The 17,178-nt window shown below is 41.4% G+C and overlaps 1 protein-coding gene across 22 annotated transcripts in view; it reads left to right on the top strand.

The window, feature by feature from the left end:
• Positions 1-17,178, top strand: part of TENM3 (teneurin transmembrane protein 3) — a 1,688,047-nt gene that overhangs the window by 473,688 nt on the left and 1,197,181 nt on the right. For all 22 annotated transcript variants that reach the window (XM_077302333.1, XM_077302335.1, XM_077302356.1 and 19 more), the window contains exon 3: positions 11,396-11,440. The gene's annotated coding sequence lies outside the window, so the exon portion shown is untranslated. The remainder of the gene's footprint in view (positions 1-11,395; positions 11,441-17,178) is intronic.

Below are 17,178 nucleotides of genomic sequence, written 5' to 3'. Positions count from 1 at the left end.
AATGGTACATAAATAAAAATAATTAAATAGAAGATAGTGGTGGTGGTACATTACCTGAATTAATATACAAGATTAAGAGGCCAATAACCCAGAAACGACGTACTTACTCTGATCTCTTACATAAATGAGTCCATTCCTTCAATTTAGGCATCATGTGACCTGATGCTACGTGCATATTTTCAGCTTATAATTTAAAATATATATATACTTTTGTGCTGGCTGTTTTAAATAATAACTAAGTTTATATATCATTGCAGATTGAAGGAATGCATTGCGAAATGCAGCTGGTAAATTTTGCATTCTTTTCTATTATTTTCCCATTTTGGTCTCTCTTAGGAAATGGCTTTCAGGAAGCTGAGAAATTAGATGTAGGCCTATTATTCATAGGTGTTTCCCCTCATTTTCACTGTGCCGGTTGGGTTTTCTTTTTCATTCTGCATTGATTTTCTTCCCTCAGTGCTAAATTCAGTTTCTGGTTGTTGTTCCCCCAGGTTCTCAGAGAGTGCTTTTGTGCCAATTTTCCCTTGTTTCATGTCCAAGCTGAATTTTAAAGCATACAGATTCCTTTGGATTCCCCTCCTTTCCTGTTTCTCAAAGGTCACTTTCTTACATTGAGTTAATTCTGCCAAATCTGTACCTTCTGCTATCTTCCCCCCTGCCCCTTTTATCAGTGTAAAAGCTTCATTTTTTTCTCAATAGAATTTATTTTGGACAGATGGGATGAGTCAAGTGATACGAGACTATCACTAGTCTTGGATCACTGAATAAAAAAATATAATGATAAGGGGAAATTTAAAAGAACCTGCATAAGGTTTAGTTCCTTGTTGGTATTGATTTAAAAGGAAAATTTAAGTGGAGGCAAATGGCAGCATCCCCAGTGCAACGTAAAAATAAAAATAAAAATTCAGTGTTGCATGCAAATAAAATAAAGGGGGAGATGGTTAGCATGGGATGACATTGACATGAGATGTAAAGAGAGAGATGGGAAACCTAAAGCTTTGAAAACATTTTTTCTTTCTTTCTGATACTTTAGTGACCAAAGTTTGAGGGGGAGGCATTTTAGCAATCTCCAGAAATCTAACATTGACTTGCAGGAGGGCATTATGTGCTGGAATAAGACACGACACCAATGCTGGGATGAAGAAGGCCACAGCTTTATTACCTCCCCACGGGAGGGTTGGCACAGCATGGGAGAGGGAGCCTGAACTAGCAGTCAGCAGACTGCACCAACAACCCATGGAGTCCAGAGGCGCCCTGGGGACCCGCACCATTCCCAGCCGGGAGAGCAGATCCCCTTGCCTACTGAAGTCCGCCACTAAGGGAAGTGACCTATGTGGGGGAGCCAATGGGCGTCCACCTCATTTGGCTGTCCCCAGGCCACCTGGCAAACGAGCCCCTGGCCTCCCAGCTGGGTAAGCCGCGCTCGTAGAAAGGCCACCTCGTAGAGAGGCCCCGAACCCCAAGGAGTCCGATCGCACACCGGACTCCCTGCCAACAGGCTCCATCCCATGCAGACCCGCAGCTGTGACAATTATTGAACAAAACATCCACTCCAAAAACCTTAACAATTTTGTATACAACATAGGGTGGGTGGGAGGGAAGCAGCTCCCGCGGTGTTCCTGGCGAAGAGGACAAGACCCACGCACTTGGCGACTTAAATAGCCGCCATGGGTCCCGCCTTGCCCTTGACGCTGTCCGTGCTGCATTCCGGCAGCACGCACGCTAGAGGGCCACTGGGTAGTTGCCTCCTTCTTCCAGCAAGCCCTCCACTTCATCAATGTTCGGCCGAGGTAAGTCTCAGCCGGGTTTTTGGAATGGTGGCTGAGCCACATGGATCTTCTGCAAAACACCACATTTAAGAATTGCTTGGGATCAATCCATTTAGATGAAAGAATGCACAGGACAAGTCTTAAAAAATTACCAAGATCACAACCAGTTTGCACAGAACCTGATGCCAAGCTTACAGGTTTATTGCTTGGAAAATCTGTAATAGCCTAGGTATATGTAATAGGTTGTAGTAGTTTCTTGAGTTTGCACACATAGTGCTGTCTTCAGGTGCTCCTCTCATGGGGTTCCATTCCATATCCTATCACTTTAATAAAAGTATTAACTCAAGTCTGTTGTTATAGAAGTCAGTGACAAAATAAAATTTTGTTGAATTTTAGTGGAAGTAGGATTTAGATCTGGTGTTCATCGACCACTGGATTTGTGACAGGCCTCTTCAGAACATCTTTGGAATAGATAGTTACAGTGAAGTGGCTTAAGATGTTCATGAAGAACCACAAGTATGTATGGAGAAGTATTATGCTATTTTAAAAAATCCAATTCTAGACTGCAAACTTAATCCCCCCCATACAGTAAGTTCCATGTTTCAGTGAAAACTCATTATGTGAGATGACTTATAGGAAATGTAATATTATACAACAGGGTTAGATATAGCAGGGTTTCTGTTTTTTTTAAATTGTTGGTGACATATCAAGACATTTTCAAAGCACCGTATTTGCCAGTGTATAAGACGACCCCCCAACAATTCCACTCAAAATATAGAGTTTGTTACATTACATTACAGTACCTGTCATTGTCATCATTGTATGGCTGCAGCGCGACCATAGCACCTCTGGCCTGCCCCTGCATCTCCCTGTGACTGGCACTAGTGCGCAAGCGCGCATGTGCGAGCTCTGCGTAAACAAGGGCCGGGCCGGAGCACCGCTGCTTCCCGCTGAGTAGAACAGGCTGGTCACACCGAAAAGGCTGATACCCCTATCTCGCTGCTGATGCTTGCCGCAGCCACGCTGATGACCTGCTGCGGCCACGCTGGATACCGCGTGATACTGGATGGTATGTAGAATGAGGTGGGTGGGCATCAGGAGGCCACTATGGGCAGCTATGTCTATCCCAACTGAAGTGCACCTGGCATATAGGATGACCCCCCACTTGGAGGCATGTTTTTCAGGGGGGGGAAGTAGTTGTATACGCCAGCAAATACTGTATTTATTCCTAACAGGTTTTCTACAGGATGTTTCCTAGTCTTAACACCGCCCGTGGCGCCATGGGCGCCACGGACTAAATAAAACGGTAAGGCGTTCTGAGGCGGGATGTGTCCGTGATGAGGAAGGGTCCGGATTGGACCCTTCCTCTGGACAGACAATCGGAGGGAGCAATCGGCAGGCGCGCAGCGCCTGCCGATTGCTCCCTCCGATTCCCAGCCCCGAGCAACTGCGAGCCGCGTGCAGCGCGGCTCGCAGTTGCTTTTTTGTTGCCGCCCGCAAGGGAGCCCACGGGCTCCCTACAACACAAACCTACGAAGAGCAACTGAAAGAAAAAAGAAAACCAGCCAAAAAGCCCCTACGAGCTGCGACAGAAGCCGCCGAGGAGCGCCCCTCCTCCGACCCGTGTGCACAGCTCACCTTCCGGGGCCTCCCTGCCCTCCTGGCTGAAGAAGAAAAGAAACCTCTGAGTAGCCACGGAGAGAAAAAAAAACAGCCAAAAAGCCCCTACGAGCCGCAACAGAAGCCGCCGAGGAGCGCCCCTCCTCCAACGCGTGCGCACAGCTCACCTTCCGGGCCCTCCTTGCCCTCCTGCTTGCAGAACAAAAGAAACCTCTGAGTAGCCACGGAGAGAAAAAAAAAACAGCCAAAAAGCCCCTACGAGCCGCGTCAGCAGCCGCCGAGGAGCACCCGTGAAGAGCTGCGGAGGCGCCGCCAGCCTCCTCTTACAGGTAGCTTCAGTCCCTCGCCTGCGCCACGCATCGGGCCGCGCCCGCGAGCCACGCCCGCGGATCGGGCCGCGCCCGCGAGCCACGCCCGCGGATCGGGCCGCGCCCGCGAGCCACGCCCGCGGATCGGGCCGCGCCCGCGAGCCACGCCCGCGGATCAGGCCGCACCCGCGAGCCACGCTCGCGGATCGGGCCGCGCGGGCGCGGCCCGGCCCTGATTCCCTCTCCCCGCCTCCCGCAGTAAGAAGCTTCCCGGGCCGCAAACTTGCGGCCTGGGAAGTTTTTTACTGCGGGGGGGCAGCGGGGAGAGGGAGCCGCGGCCCGCAGGTTGGGGACCACTGTGCTAGAGCCCATTGTCTTCTTTATACAATGGGCTTTTTTTACTAGTTGAATATATATTGTTCAGACTGACTGAAAAATCATGAACTAAAATTGCAACCAGAATATTGTTTATTAATAAGCAAATTGGATTTATTGGATATTATGTATGTGTCAATATGCTTACAGTTCACAGCTGTACAAGTCATAGTTCACAACTATGATCCTAAACATGCTTTCTTACTAGAGGATGTGAAATTGCTACTAAAAATAGCAACTCCACATTTTATTCTCTTCCTCTAATGATACAAAATATGGTGTTGCTGTGTTCTAGCATTCCCTATCATAGTAACTGACAGCCAGTGAATTGAAGTGCAGAATTCAGGATACTTTCAAGATGTACTTAGCAATAGGGGAAAGTTCACTTCATGGAAAACTCAAATGGTTCCATTGTTCTGTTGAGGTTCTCACCAACAGTCCAAATTGGTCAATGTCATTTTGTCATCAAATATTCACTAAAAGTAGAATTGAAGTTTTCAGCACATAATGAAATATCAATGACATTATTGTTTGGAAAATATAACATGAAATAGGTTTTTATTTTTAAAAATATATGGCCTTTACTACTGTATAGCTAAAATTAAACCCAGCTACTAATGGCCTTTTGTTTCATGTTCTACTTGTTCCAAAACACTGTGCTCACTCAGAGCTCTCTCAGCCTCACCTCCCTTACAGGGTGTCTGTCATGGGGAGAGGAAAGGGAAGGTGATTGTAAGCCACTTTGAGACTCGTTTGGGTAGAGAAAAGTGGCATATAAGAACCAACTCTTCTTCTTCTTCTATTATGAAGCCTTTATTAAGCTCCACAAAAACAATGTCAGATTTTTTTATCCAAAGAGTTCTGTTGGCTTAGACAACACAATGTATCTTCTAAGTTATATAAAACAGGACTGCTCAGAAATATTCTGTTCTATACACAGGGACTTACCAGCTTCACAATCAAACAGCTGGCTTTCAAATTAGATTATTACAGTACTTTTTGTTGATCAATTGGATTATTGTTCATCTAGAAGCACTTTTAAATTCTTGCCTTGTTTTATGCGACTATTTAGATACACTTTTTGGGATATTGAGGAACTATATTACTTTGTGTCAGTAGGAAAATGGTGTGATCTGATATAACCTTTTCTAAATAACTAAATAACTTCCAGGTGTTACTTCAGGAGGTGTTAATTTGAATATTATGAACATATATCAAATTTTATTCACAAATAATTGTGTATGTTTGCATTGGTTTAAACTAATGCTGCTTAAATAACACCACAACTTTTTACCTAAGTCTGTAGCTGTCCAAGCACAGAATTATGAAAGACTGAGTTAAAGAAAATCTATGTAATACCTATTATTAAGAATTGAAACAACTTTGTAACGAGAGGGAGGAGAGTCTAATTGACTATGTTTTTCAGGAGGCAAGTGGGGAGGAAGTGTGCTCAAAGGAAAAAGAAGTCTCCACTTGAGCCAATCAGGACATGGGGGAGATTATTTGAAAAATATTACAAAATTCCTATCTAAATATGAAGAAGAGCTGTTTTTGTATCCCGCATTTTACTACCCAAAGTGTCTCAAGGCAGATTACAATCACCTGCCCTTCCTCTCCCTGTGGTATAGGTGAGGCTGAGAGACCTTTAAGGGAATTGTGACTGGCCCAATGTCACCCAGCTGGCTGCATATGGAGGAGTGAGGAATCAAGCCCTGTTCTCCAGATTAGAGGCCACTGATCTTATCCACTACACTTAACTACTTATGGCAAGTTGAGATGCAAGTTACCAATTCATCATAATGCCTGTTTATAATGAGAGTACACTTATCCATGCAACAATTATTTAAATAAGAATATTTTACAATCTTTGAGATAAATTTGATAGTACTGGGAAATACTTGCAAGTTCTCTTGTGGAGTACATAGGACTAACAGGTGTAGTTAAAATTTTCTTGCTTTTATAAGGTAGTGATGCTTGTTATTAAGGGGCTTTACGCACCGGGATCTTTGTTGCAAATTGGTCACTGAATGAAAAATCGCCATTTAAAGTAGTGGAATTCGTCGTTATGCATACCTGCCTTTGTGGTGGAATCTAGTTGCGTTTTGTAGCGTTTCCCACAGGCTTCCGGTCTCGGCAAAAATCGCTAGAAAGGAAGCGCTATTGCCAAGCTCATCCCGCCCCTGGCCGTCAAGCAGCCAATGGGCAGCTGTTAGCATGCTCCCAAACAGCCCCTTTCCCTTTAAGAAAGGTTTAAAAAAAAAAAAAAACAGACCCATAGCAACGAATCTGGGTAGATTCGTTGCAACGGAGAGACCCATCCAGCTGCCTGGTGTGTTTGAGCTGTCGTTTGATCGTTGCCACGCTTCCTCCGAGTGAACCCCCCCCCCCTCTCATGGGCCCGATTTTCGGCTGAACGAATGTGTAAAAAAATAAAGGGAAAATACTTCAGCAAACCTGCTTTTCTCTGTTTTGTGCTTAGTGACTAAAGGGGAGGGACTGAAGCCAGGGAAGCCTCTAAACAGAAAGAGGCTCGCTGGTGCGTTTATCCCCGCTCGCTCGGAGAAAAAAAAATGGCGATCGCTTCGCCGGAAGATCAGAGGAGAGAGCCAGGGGGAGGGACTTTGTAGAAACCGCAACAATGTTAACGCACAGGTCTTTTTCGCTAGTGTTGCAGATTGGTTGCAGGACTGTATCGCTTTCCGGAGGGTGAATCCACTTTTGGAGATTTCCCTGAAAGCGCTACAAGGAAGCGCTTTTTGCAGATTGGTTTCAGGTGTGTGGCAGATTGTCAACGACGTTGTGCAAAACAGCAAATCAGTAGCGTTTTCAATTGACAACCATTGTGCTATTTTGAAGGCGTGCAAAAAGCCCCTAAGTGTTTTAAATCAATTTTAAGTTGACATAATTGTATTAATTGTGACTTTCAGCCGCTAATCCACAAAATTTAGGAGAACAAAATCATTGGCCCCTGAGAACAAAATCTTTGGTCTCTTTCAGACAGTCTTTGTAATAAATCTTGGTACCTAGCAGATTTTTGCCTTCATTTCAGACACAACTGTTTTAGTAACTGACTACTAAGGGATTTTATTTACCTTTATATACATGGCCACTTGTGTCCTATTAAAATAGTCTGGTCACGCCGTTCTTGAGCTGAACTGCTTTTGTCCATTTTCACCTCTTCATTGCAGTTCTGAATTGCTGTAATGTACTGTTTAATATGTTTAAAATGTCTGCAGTGCTTCCAATAGTGCCACAGTTTCCCCTGTCCTTTTGCACTGCACAATCTTCCTTTTTAAAAGTTTTTTCACATTCTAAAGTTGAGCACTGTAGCATTCAAATATAGCATTTAGAGCTACAGCCTTGGCCACACTGAGATGTGTTGCGATTATGGCTGTTGTTACATTGATACAGAAGCAGAGAAGGAGCTCCTTGGGCAGCAGATGTTCAGGGATGAGTTTTGCAGAAGTTGTTGATGATAGCAGCAGAACCATGAAGGATATTCCCAGAGAAAAGCATTCAGAGAGAGGGAAGCTGAGAAAGATGAAGCTAGTGAGGTAGAAAAGGTTGGCTGGCTGTGAAAAGGGGAGAGGTTATTGGGACATTTCAGAAATGGAAACAGTGAGGAAGGGAATGAGGCGCCTCCCCCTCAGATGGTTCAGATTACAAGAGTTGCTCAGCTAGCATTTTTTTTTTCATTTTTGCCATTCTAAACTACTTGAGCCCTATCTGGCCCTAGAGCACCTGGGCACTGTGATCTATGCAACAATTCCTCCAGAGTTGATTATTGCAACTCTATGCAGGCCTTCCCTAGTCCCTGCTCTAGAAATTGCAGTAGGTCCAAAATGCAGCAGTTCTCACTTGAACACCTTGGAGGGCTAATATTCATCTGGCCCTCCAGCAGTTGCTCTGGTTCCCGATTGAATTCTAGATTATGTTCAAGGTTTCAGTCTTAACTTTGAAGGTGTTACACAGACTGGGCCTTGTTTGTCTATCTCAATACATTCATCACACCCATTCTGCATGGGTGGAAAAGACTGAGCCAGCACTCATATAACAGTGGGGCTAATCCCTGTTTTCATATGATGTTGGTGCTGTCCTGGGCCTGGCATGCTATAGGCACTCTCTTGCCCTGCAGCAATGGAACAATGATATTTCCGCATTCCCCAATCTGCTGCAGGGCCGATCCAGGTGTAGGCCTCCCACTCATATAGAGTCCTATAGGGAAAAGAAAATGCCCTGATGGCATATTTAAAAAATATGCACGAAGATGAAATTGTGTTATCACACAATCCCACCTTCATGCAAATAACCCCCTGCCCTACTCAAGCAGTGAAACTTTTTTGCCCCTTCTGCATTGTGGGGATGCAGAAATCTGGGGGGGGATGGTCACTGCAAACAGTTCCCCATGAGGACACAGCGAATAGTGGAGCATGCTGCTCCTACACAACAAACTGGCAGTGGCCTGGAGCAGCACCACCAATGTGGAATTGGTCTCAGAGAGCAAATTAGTTGGTGGTCCCTGGTCCCAGGGAAATTCACTTGGGTCTTTTCAGCCCTGGCTTATGCTTGGTAGAATGAGTTCCCTGGGGAAATCAGGTCCCTGATGGAACTCAGAGGGTTCTGCAGGGCCTACAAGATGGAGCTTGGGAACTGGGGACCATAAGAGGAAGTCTGCCTGTGCACAACAGTCCTGACCCAAGTCAGGTTCAAACACACTGAGGAAGTGTGGAATACCAGAACATGAACCTACACCAATCTGGCAAACTTACCTCATCTCTGCAATGTTTACTTGACCTGAAATAGGCCAGGGAACATTATGTGGTTGGCTGTTTAGGTGGCTGAGGAGGCATTATACACTTTCCCGCTTTCAAACCTTAAGGGATATTTCCAGGGGTAGCTAGCCTCCATGTGGGGCATGGAGATCTTCTGGAATTATTGCTCATTTACAGACTAAAAAGATCAGCTCCCCAGGCAAATGACTGCTTTGAAGGGGGGACATGCTAGCATTGTACCCCACTGAGGTTTAGTGATGCCAGCTTCCAGGTGGGATCTGAGGATCCCCCAGAAGTATAGCTCACCTCCAGGCAGTTAGGCTGAAGGGGAAAGCTCTCCCTCCTCATACACACCCCTTCAAAAGGCACATGGTGACAAACACCCTAGCATTGTTCTTTGAAGAGCAGCCATGATGGCTGCCCCTCAGCGTGACACACACAGAGCAAGACAGACAGTGAACTCTGAGGCATCACATCCATTCACATCATTTCACAAACATCCGTTTCCTCTATAAGTGACTATTAGAGGCTTCCTTCACATCAGGGTTGAAGGGAAGGGGGGTGCAAAATCTTGAGCAAGAGCAGCAATTGGCCCTCAGTGGGGGATATTCCACCATTGGAGGCTTGGAACCTTCATCATGTTGTCGAGGTGCAGGGTCACAATTTTATAGGTTATGATGATGATTTTAATGTTTTATGAATGCTTCTCATATTTATGTGCTTTATATTGATTGATTACCAAATGTGTTGTTCACTACCCCAAGGAACAGTATAGAAGCCACAGAATAAATAAGTCACTATGGTCCCTACTTATTCTCTTTTAATAACCTCATTATCAGGACAGGAATCACTTTGGGGAGGATTAACCTGGTGTTCCCCACACCATGCCTTGACATTTCCAACCTCTTGTTTCAACATCCATGCATATCTGATAAGAATGTCTGCATGTCTGATAAAATAAAGACTGGGTAAAGGCAAGATAAATTCATCATAAAAAGAATAAAATTAGAATGTTATTCTGGGTAGGCATTTAGACCTTTGAACCATGCTGCTTTCATTTGCACAAAGGGATGTCTTGTTCTACTGTTTTAACTGTTTTTAATTAATTGTTTTAGTTAGTTTTTAAAATGTGATTTTATTGTCTGTGCTTGAATTTGTTAGCCAACTTGGTGGTCCTTGTGAAGGCAGAAAGGCAGGATATAATTTTCGTAAACAAATGAAATGAAAAGTAATTAATTGGTTTTAACTGTTTGTGTTCATTAATTTAATATTAACATTTAAAAATATTATTCATTGTTATATGTCTTGGGCCTTTGCAACATCTGGCTTACAAATTACATACATACATACATACATACATACATACATACATACATACATACATACATACATAGTGCTTATCTTTCAAAAAAATCCAGCTACTCACGGATGGATGCTATTTATTCATTTTTATTGATGTTTTGTACTATATACAAGAAGAAGTAGTGAATTTAATACAGCAAGAAAAACAAGTCACATTTAATCTGGGATCTATTTATGATCTCAGATCAGAACAATTTTGTTTTAACTTTCCTGACATCAATAATTATATATTATTTATATTAATTGTAATTATTTTTCTCAGATGAAAGTTGAATAAAGGAATACACCACAGAAGCCATTCCATAGAGCAAATGTTGTTTCATAGACCAACAGTGCTAAATGTATCACTGTCAACTTTATAGTCACAGATCATTTTATAAAAACAGATCAATTCATGCATTATGTATGTAGGGGCAACAGAACTATGAGAGTGCAACTGGTTTATGTTGCATGTTAGTTACATTTCCACATTTCACTTAGTAGCTGTGAAACAGGAGCAACTCCTGTGTCAGGCGAACTACCTGTCTCTTTCATTAAATCTTAACTTCTCGAGTGTCATAGAAAGGCCACATGAGCCATTCCAGTACCATAACTAGGTGTTTGAAACACTCCTTTTGACACTAGAGTGCTTTAATTGTTCATGGAACCCTCCCCCTTTTCAGTGCCGCTGTAAGGCATTCTGGCTCGGAGTCATTCAAGCAAAATTGGAGCATCTGGTTGCAGTGTCAAAATAGCATAGGCAACTTCAGTGTAGTACTCTGGTGTATAATCTCGACACAGAATACAAACAATACATTAGTGATTGCCAGGAGGCTATAGTTCCTATCTTTTAAAAATATGCTGAAAAACTTGTGCAAAAAGAAAATAAAGAATTCCGGTTCTCTTTTCTCCCCTCTCATTTCATGCTTTTCTGTTTTCAAGTACTTTATAGTTGCTTGGAACTTCATTTCATTCCATTGATTCTCAACAAACATATTAATTGTTATATGTCATATTCATGGAACACATAAGTGAAACTGGCTATATAAAAAAAGAACTTGTTGAAAGCACAAAAAGGACCCATGTTTCACAAGTGCCATGGTGTTTTAGTAGCTTGTTTGTCTCATTATAAATTATGGAATAGGTGCTTATTTAGTGTGTGCGACTCTCTTACAATAACGGGTCCTTTTCTTTGTTTCTCATCTTCTAGGCCGACCACAAAACCTCACTCTGACTTAATGGTTTACAGTAAATAGTAAGTAATCCTTCACATTAAGAAATTCAGATTGTGCTTATTGTGCTCATTCATGTGCTAATGGGCTTTATCATATAATTCTACAAAATTAAATTATTAAATACTTCTCACTTAGCTGTGTAAGAGAGATAAATTTGAATCCTATGACTATTGTTCCTGAAATGGATGCAAAATAATACTGTCAGAGGAGGCCATGTGACATCTGACAGTAGATCCAGACCTAACCCCCAGGGCAGATTACTCCTGCCTCAGGCAGGAATAGTCTATGCATGGCATCAGGTCAGCGGGTCAGGAAGTAAAAATGCTTAAAGATTCGAAACATATACCACCTCATTTCAGGCCCTGCTTGGAAGTGCTACCTCCTGTGGTTCTGACATAAGTGACTGTCAAAGGAGTCCAAGGCTGAACCCCATGGGTTCCCAGGGCTAATGTTCCCAAGTAGCCAAACCTTTTAAAAATATATGAAGTTTTATTTAATATCTTTCTGAACAAATGTTTATTCTACGGGCAACACAACATACTAAAATCAAAAAGGAGAAAACAAAAAAACTAGCTTAACTATCTATCATGTTTCAAAGATTTGTGTTAGATGGCACATAAGTTCAAGAGTCAAAGGCCATGACTTATACATTCTCTATATTGATATTTATTGGAATATGAACATATCCTGGGCACATTATGCATGTAATCATAATGCACTTTCAATGCACTTAAGAGGTAGAATACCCTGTCCTGCACAAGAAAATTCAGCTGAGAAAGCACATTGGAAGTGCATTATCCAGACATTTAGTTCATCAGAATCTAAGGTAGCTTTGTTCCAATCTCTTAGCTCAATTATAGTTTTTGGGTCAAGCAGCATCAGGCACTAATGAAACCCATCCAGGACACATTCTTGCTGGACCTCTCGAGAAAGTTACCTCATAATTCCTGATTTCTCCCTCCCATCTTGTCATGAGAAACTAATTGTCAAACTTCCAACTCTGACCATTAAGACAATAAGGCCTATGTAGGCAGAGAGAACCAATTAACAACACCTGCAAGATAGAGTAAGCCCATTACTGTTCATGTTAATCCTTGAGAGGAATCAGAGGTGCTTTGCCTTACAATGACTTCTTGAATATATATTTCTACTCTTGGTTAGAAGACAGATGTTTTTCTCCCCTGACTCTGCATATACAGGATATGATCTTTAAAGAGTCTGCATTGGCTGTTGTCTAAAGCTAGTGAGAATTCTTCTCAAATAATCAATGAAAAAGGAATGTATGTGGTGAACTCGGTTTAAAAGACATTCTATAGCACTAGATTCTGCAACCATAGTATAAAATTGATTAGAAGAACTGGAATTTGACAAGCTCAACTGCTTCAAAGGCAAAAATGCAGAATTAAACGACAGTAAAAAGTTAATTGCTCACGTAGGTAAATTTCAAAACAGCTTGCAACAAATACACAATTGGCATGCTAATGTGACACATTAGTTTTATATGTGTCACATTAGTGGTATATAGAACATGTTCAAATACTTTCTTAAAATGGATTATTGGTTTCTTCTCTTAGACCCATTATGCACGGGGGGAATAACGCACATTCGGGGTCGAATGGCAGCGACTAAAATCACCGATAACGCACGGAGCCGGCTGCAACCGGCCGCAGCTTCGGTGCATGCCGCCGAAAAAGCCGCGTTAGCTAAACGCAACCAGAAGCGGCGCCTGGATCGCCGCATGCATAATCAGTTACTCTGGGTTTTGCCGCCATCATGCCCCATCCCATGCATAACCGGTGTGCTTTGCGTCTTCCCGCTCCGCGTTTTCCATGTGACCCGAAATCGCCGTTTCGGCGGCCATGCATAATGGGCCTAAGTTAGGATTCATTAGAGTTCAACTTACTTTTTTCATAATTTTCATAATCAACTTACTTTCATTCATAATTGAACTGTGTTGTAATTCAGAAATGGAAAATGAACCAAAATAAATAAAATACTTTATCAGACTGCATAGGATAGTTATGCGAACAACTTGTTATTTGTATAGCCACTCTGATATGGATTCAATGAATCCTGCAAGTCAGAGTTGAGAAGACAGTTGAATTCTGACTGCTTAGATCAGTTCCATTTATTGGGGCTGAGAATGTTGACTAGTTTTAATGGAATGTGGACAATCACTTTTGGGCTACATGGATTACTGGTGAGCTAATTAATTTATCAGGAGAAGACGAAGTTTCTTTTGAAGGAAATGGTTAGGAAACCTGTCTTGCATTCCTAAACCCAATTATGATTACAACTACACACTAGTTACCATCTTGTCCCCTACACTGTTTAAAGTCTCCATGAAACCCAATAGAAACAATCTATGGAGGTTAGCTATATTAATATGTTTATGGTGATCAACTTCTCCTTATCAGCAATCTCAGATAATGTATATTCTTAAACAGGTCTGGAAATAAGGGCTATGTAACTTATTGTAAGTTAAAATATGAACATACCCTACAGTTAAAACTCTGGTTTATGAGCTCTGTATGCTCCTGAGGACACAACTAGGTGGCACGTTATTGCTGGGACAACCTATGGACACTGCAGCCATTTTATCTCAGGAATTGTCCAAATTTTAAAAAGGTATGAGGCCCGGTCTTGCTCAGTACTGTGGTGTTTGTGTGTGGGAAGAAACAGGAGTTCAGCCATCTGCCACATGGATTTTGGTGCCTGCAGGGGATTTCTGGCTGCATACCCAGGAGTCTCCAAGTGCCTGTGTGGCTGGCTTCAATGCTAGTGGGCAGATGGAGACTCCAGATAAGTAAGTACAATGGGAATGGATTCAGATAGAGTAGAGCTGGGCCTAGGAAGCGGCCAGTTTCCTGAGGCTGCCACGTTCCTATTGGAATGGGTCCAATAGGAGATCATGAGTAGCACTGCCATGTTGGTCAGCCTAGCTTTAGCCAACATTTAGCACTCTACCACCATCTGCCTCAGGATCTCCAGATGCAATGCTTGGGTGCTTCCCTTATGGTAGTCCCAGGGAGGGATTTTGGAATTATCTTGTCCCATGTCTCATAGTTCACCCTGTGATTGCTTGGCCACTGCAACAAGTTGGGCCAGGTTACTCAGCATGTCTGCAGGAAGAAGAGTGGCTTGTTATGAATGCAAAGGGTCACTAATCCTTGGGAGGGAACATGTTTACAGAGAGCTGTTCCACGGCTACTTCCCCCACCTGTCTGTCCTTTTGATGAGTAATGGTGAGTAATACTCACTCACTAATAATACAGCTCCAAGCCAGATACAGACACACTTAGTAACCAAGAACAGCATTAAAATTAAAAACCAGCAAATTCTCATAGAAATAGAGAATTTACAATAATATTAAATATTTTAATTTACCAATATTCATAACTAGTTTATTTTTTTTAATTTACCAATATTCATAACTAGTATTTGGTGCTAATATGTGTTTGAAATAATTTGTAAACTATAGCATAATATTTTTACTTTTTTCTATCAATTATATTTTTTTTCATTTTGGGAAATCACTTGTATATTTCTCAGTTACTTTTTCCTAACTATGAAATGGGGGGGGGGAATGACACTTGCATTGTTTGTAGATTATTTTACACTTAGAAAGATTATTGTATAAATAAATAAATTTCATTATTACCACTGAAAAACATGAACCTCTGGGGTGGAACATGGCAACTTTTTAATTTCCCACAGCAAGACCACACAGGAGTTCAGGACAGCATGTGAGAGAGGATATTAATGCAACTAAAATTGCCAGGAGAACTTGGTGTATTTTCAAGTGCCATATGATCATTGCTCCCGAGAGTCATTAGGGAAATTCAGTGAGTTAAATAACTCCCTTTTGTAATGTAATTGGACTAGGGCTTTTCTCATCTGAAAAGCTGGAAGAGCTGAAGTACAATGTATGTGTTAAAAGTGCTAGTGTTAAATTATGAGCTGTACTATGTCACGGTTGACATGGTCAATGCAGATTGAGTGCAAAGTAAGTGTAATACTTGCTAGAAAGGCTTTGGAATGTCTGGGATAATCCTTGTGTTCTCAAACAATGTCTGTGCGTGAAAGACAAAAAATGAATTTATACAAGCTAATCAGCATTATACCGGTAGGTGGGTATATGCGCATTAGCAGATTACAGCCAAAATAACCCTCTGATCTGCTACCAATTGATTGCAATATGCACATCCCAGTATATTCTAGTTGAAGCTCTAATGGAAAGACTAATTGTGGATGGAAATGACAGAATCTACTGATAGTGATGCAATGCAATAATGACAGAATCTGATATCCGATATATGTACATTCAGCCTCTCTTTTTGTTCCTTTTGCACCAGAACACTTTATTTTTCTCGCTAAATAGAAAAATATCCTCAAACTGGATATAATATCCTGAAATAAAACTAGATATATTGCTTATTATATATTACATGCTTATATTTTCCCTTTGTATAATGGGGAAAGACATACCAGGCATTCATTGTATTCTACTTCTCCTGTATTACTTTGGTATAAACAGGCATATTTTGTATTTTATTTTTATTGCTCTGGTGTAATTCTGTAATAAACTTACTACTGCTACTACAATGACATGCTTAGTACATAAATGTTAGAATATTTTATTCAGATCATTATAATATTTTGTATCTAATTCTGAATATTGCTCCAGAGCAGACAAAAAAAATCTACAAACAAAAATCTACACAAAAATCCACATTCAGCTATTGACAGTTGCAACAAATCTCCTGGTTTGTAGAAAAATCTGGAGTATTTTTAAAATGGTTTCTCCCCCTCCAAAACAACAACAACAACAACAACAAGACAACAGCAAAGAACACAGTGATTTCTAATTTGCAAAAACCTTACCACTCAAACAACAGAAAGGCCATTCAAATATTTTAAGTGAAGCTAAAAGATTATATGTCTTGCTAAATTTATTATGGTGAAGTAGGTATGCATTACTAGTTCTCATTATATATTTATTTAAATTTCATTCCAGTATCAAGGTAAACTAATGAATGAATACACAAAAATTCTTCATGTACCTGGCTCACCCCACTTGTATGCTTTCAGTGTTCCCTCCCTCATTTGCTGTAATATTCTGCATCTTTTGTATCACGCAAATAAGTTGGTTTTAGAACAGCAGTGGCAATATTGGAGTTGTCTATATAAATAAGATCTTTAGGTAATGATGTAAACTGCTACAATTTCTCAGTCACGTACAGGAGTATTTACTTTTCATTTTTGTGGCGTTCCAAAGGCTGGAAAGTGTCTTGCAAAATACCAAAGAATATCCTGTTCCTCTTATTCTTACAGAATCAGAGAATCAGGTCCTTGACTGAAACACAGATTCACTTTTAGTACTTAAGCATTGTGATAAAGCCCTAATTGCAGAAAAGAGCATTTTAACAAATAGTCTGCAACCAGTTTTTGTCACAGTCTCAGAGAAGATTCAAGGAAATACAATCTGAGCACCACTTAAGTTCTCCATTATCATTTGATAATTAAGCAGGGAAAAAGATAATCTTGAAAAAAATTGATAAAAATATTATTGCTAGAATCTGGCTTCCAATTGTTAAGCGAGATAATGCTGACTAATGGCAAACAACAGAAATAGTAAGCAATGAAATCTCTAGTTCCTATTTCACTTCTGGCATGAATTTGTCTATGGCCTTAGATAGGCTCACAGTGGTAATATCAGTGGGGGGGGGGAGTAGGCTTACTTTATAGAACAGATATA

This window comes from Paroedura picta, chromosome 10, assembly GCF_049243985.1.
Source record: "Paroedura picta isolate Pp20150507F chromosome 10, Ppicta_v3.0, whole genome shotgun sequence".
Classification (NCBI taxonomy): Eukaryota; Metazoa; Chordata; class Lepidosauria; order Squamata; family Gekkonidae; genus Paroedura; species Paroedura picta.
This window is presented reverse-complemented; position numbering and strand designations above follow the sequence as displayed.